Raw genomic sequence first — 4,486 nt, forward strand, 5'->3', positions numbered from 1 at the left:
TACCTCATATTTTTGATTTATTATAAAAGGTATATTTAAATTTTAAATTTCTAATTGTTGAATACTAGTATATAGAAATTCAATTGATTTTTTAAAACATGTTTTTAGTTATAGATGGACACAATACCTTTATTTTATCTATCTTTAAGCAGTGCTGAGGATTGAACACAGTGCTTCACGTGTGCTAAGCAAGCGCTCTACCACTGAGCCACAACCCCAGCCCCTAACTGATTTTTATATAGATTTTGTATCCTTCAAATTTGCAAAATTCACTTATTAATTTAGTAGCTGTTTTGTAGATTTCATTAGATTTTCTACATAGATTTTCATGTAACCTATGATTAGATACAGTTTTAATTTTTCTTTCTTTTCTTAGCTAATTGCCCTGGCTAGAAATTCTAGTACAACATGGGAGACAAGTGGTGAGAGTGGACATATTTGTTTTTCTCCTCATCTTAAGTGGACAGCATTCAATATTTTACATAAACAATAAGTTTTATTGGGGGCTGGTGTTTTGGCTCAGCAGTAGAGCGCTCACCTAGCAAGTGTGAGGCCCTGGGTTTGATCCTCAGCACCACATAAAAATAAATAAAATAAAGGTATTGACAACTACAACTAAAAAATAAATATTAAAAAATAATAGGTTTTATTATAGATATGCCTTTTAACAAAATGAGGAAATTCCCTTCTGTTCTTGGTTAATTTTGACTCTTTATCGGTATTAGATGCTAGACTGTTTTCTGCATCTTCTGAGATGATCATATAGTTTTTTTTTACCTTTGTTAATATGGTGAATTACATTGATTTTCAAATATGAAAACCTTATATTCCTAATATAAACCCCAGTTGGCTATGGTGTATTGTCTTTTTTCTTCATGGTTTAGGATTTAATTTGGTAAAAATTTTCTTTAGAATCTTTGTATCTAAGTTCATGAGGAATATCAGCCTCTAGTTTTCTTGTACCAGCTTTGTCTGATTTGAATAATGCTGTTCTCACAGAATGAGTTGGAAAGGATTCTTCCCTCTTCAATTTTCTTGGAGGGTTTGAGTAGAATTGCTACAAATTCTGGAGTTTGCTGGACCTGGAGTTCTCTTGGGGGAAGGGTTTTTACTACAAATTTGGTTTCTATAATAAATATAGTGCTATTCAGGTTATCTGTTTCTTCTTTTATAAATTGTCTTTTCCTTTTTCTTCCCCTGGTACTGGGGCTTAAAAAAAAAAATCGAGAGAAGGTCTCACTAAGTTAGCCTCAAACATTCTATCCTCTTGTCTCAGCCTCCCAAAGTAGCTGGGACTGCAGGAATGTGCCACCATGCCTGGCCCATAGATTGTATTTGTGTTTAAATACTTTTTTAGTGTTGATGGATCTTTATTTAATTTATTTATTTATATGTGGTGCTGAGAATTGAACTCAGGGCCTTACACACCCTAGGCAAGTGCTCTACCACTGAGCTACAACCACAGCCCTAGATTGTCTTTTAAAGTATTTATTCATTCCCTCTAAGGTGTTAACTATTAAGGAATACATTGTTTATAATATTCCCTGTTTTCATTTTAATATCTATATTGATATCATTTCTCTCATGAACTAGTAATTTGTTTTCTTTTCCTGATAAGTCTGGCTAGAGGTTTATTGATTTTTTTAATCCTCTCAAAATACCAGCTTTTGATTTCATTAATTGTCTACATTTATTATCTATTTTCTACCTCATCTTTTTCTGGATCAATCTTTAGTATTTCATTTCTTCTGTTGACTTTAGTTTTCAGAGTCTCTTCTAGCTTCTTAAGGAATAATCTCCAAATCACTTGATACTTCTTTTTTAATACAAATGTTGAGTGTTCTAAATTTCTCCTTAAATACTGCTTTGACAATATCCCACATATTTTAATATGTTTCATTTTCATTTTTATGCTGTTCAAAATGCTTACCAATTTACCCTTGATTTCTTCTCAAACCCATTGGTCATTTAAAAGATTTTATTCAATTTTCAAGAACGTGGAGAATTTCTGGATATCTTTCTGTTATTAATTCTAAATTAATTTCACAGCAGCCAGAGAATACACTTTTTATGACTTGACTCTTTTTAAATTACTGAGAATTATTTTATGGCCCAGAGTATAGTCTATTTTGGTAAACATTTCAAGTTCCCTTGAAAAGGATATGCATTGTGTTTTTGTTGGATGAAACATTCTATAAATGTCAATTAAATTCAGTTGATTGATGGTGTTATTGAGTTAAACTATGACCTTATTGATTTTCTGTCTACTTATTCTATGAATTATTGAGAGAAGTTATTGAAATATCCAATTAGACTTGTAGAATGCCTATTTCTCTTTGAAATTTCATCAGCTTTTACTTCATGTATTTTGAAGTTCTGTTATTAGTTACTGAGACTCGTTCATTTTTTTCCCAGTATATTTTTTCTCTATTGTTCAGACTGGGTAAATTGTGTTGTTCTAGCTTTCTGTTCACTGATAGTTCTATCCCATCCATTCTGCTATTGAGCCCATCCACTGAAGTTTTTTTCGTTTTTTTTTTTTTATATATAATTTTGTTCTAAAGTTCCATTTGGATCTTCTATATATCTTCTGTTTCTTTTCTGAGACTTGGTTTTTTACATTGACTGCAGTCATTTTTGTAATTGCTTATTGAAGGATTTTTATGATGAATGTTCCAAAACCATTGTCATATAATTCTGACATATCTGATGACAATGTTGTGTTGGAAACTACTGATTGATTTTTTTTATATTCAAGTTGAGATCTTCCTATCCCTGGTATAAGAATTTATTTTTATTGAAATTTGGATATTTCAGACATAATGTTCTGAAACTAGATATTATTTAAACTTCTGTTTAACCTACTTCTTTCAGAAAGTGAAGAACTGTGTTCTACTGCTGTGTTACTACTGCTGTGTGGGGTTAATAGTCCAGATTCATATATATATATATATATATATATATATATATATATATATATATATATATATATATATGGTTCATTTTGGTGTAATCGTGCATACATGTATTATAATTTGGTCCATTTCAGTCTTCAGTAATTCCACTTTCCCTCCTCCCTCCCCCTGATCCCCTTCCTCTACTCTGTTGGTCTTCCTTCTATTTGTTTTTTATTTTTTTTTAAATTGGTGCTGTATACATATGCATGAAGGTGGAATTCACTGTCATACATGTGCATAGAATAATCTGGTCAATTTTGTTATTAGTTCCTCCCATTTCCAATTTCTCCTCCCTCCCCCTTGGTCCCATTTCTTTACTCCTTGAAAGATAATTTCACTTGGTATGGAATTCTAAGTTGATATTTTTGAATGTTTTAAATACATTGCTTCAGTGTCTTCTCATTTGTATTGTCTCTCATGAAAACTCTGTTGTCATCCTTCTTTTTCTTTTTCTTTTCTTTGGGGGAGGGTACCAGGGATTGAACTCAGGGGCACTCAACGACTGAGCCATATCCCCAGCCCTATTTTGTATTTTATTTAGAGACAGGGTCTCACTGAGTTGCTTAGAGCCTCACTGTTGCTAAGGCTGGCTTTGAACTCATGATCCTCCTGCCTCAACCTCTGGAGCTGCTGGGATGACAGTCGTGCGCCACACCCGACATCCTTATTTTTCTATTACAGACCATGTCTTTTTCTTTTTCTTTTTTCTTTATTTCCTTTCCTTTTTTTAACATTTCACTGAAAATGTTTTATTGGGCTTTTGGATAGACAGTAATTTATTTTCCAGGCACAATGATCCCATCATAGTTCTGCTGGAGCCAGCGCATGTCCTCCTCTTTGCTGATTCTCTGGCTCCATTGTAGCCGGTCCTGAGCTTCTTGTCTGCAGTGCTAAAACCCAGCCTACCCAGCACCACATAGAAGTCCAGGGCATAGATCCCAATGCTTGGATCATATTTGATGCCCAGATCAATGTGTTCCTAGGTCCCAAAACCAAAGTTGCCAATATCTGAGAAATTAGTTTTCCTTAATTCATACTCCTGTACATTTAGAACTTTCTCCAATATTTCTTCTGCTTTGGCTCCACAAACTGTGCAGTGAACAGCAATCTTTTCATTTCTTCTGATGTCAAAGGATTGACAGCATATCTAGATTTAAAAAACACAGGAGTCTGGCTGGGGAGTTGCTCCAATACCTTGGCAGCCCAGGTCAGTCTTTCTCCACTCTCCACCACACAGATATTGAGGCAGAGCTTGCAGGTGCAAAGTTCCCACATGGGGTTCTCATTTTTGCCTTGATCCTGTTCCATGATGGAGAACAGGGAGAACCCATGTCCTTTATCTATGTTTGAAATTTTCTCTGTTTCACCAGTTTTGAGCAAGTTGATTATGATTGTTTGGCATGGTTATATTTAATCTTTCTTGTGCTTGAAATTAGGTGAGATTTTGTATTTATAGATTTATAGTTTCGATCAAATTTGAAACAATTATTTCTTCAAATATATTTTTCTCTCTCTACCTTTTCTTTCCT

At 33.6% G+C, this 4,486-nt stretch overlaps 1 pseudogene; it reads right to left on the minus strand.

The window, feature by feature from the left end:
* Positions 1–3,733: 3,733 nt before the first annotated feature.
* On the minus strand, positions 3,734–4,265 carry LOC114089510 (large ribosomal subunit protein uL5-like; annotated as a pseudogene).
* Between the last annotated feature and the right edge of the window lie 221 nt (positions 4,266–4,486).

This window comes from Marmota flaviventris, chromosome X (genome assembly GCF_047511675.1).
Source record: "Marmota flaviventris isolate mMarFla1 chromosome X, mMarFla1.hap1, whole genome shotgun sequence".
NCBI lineage: Eukaryota > Metazoa > Chordata > Mammalia > Rodentia > Sciuridae > Marmota > Marmota flaviventris.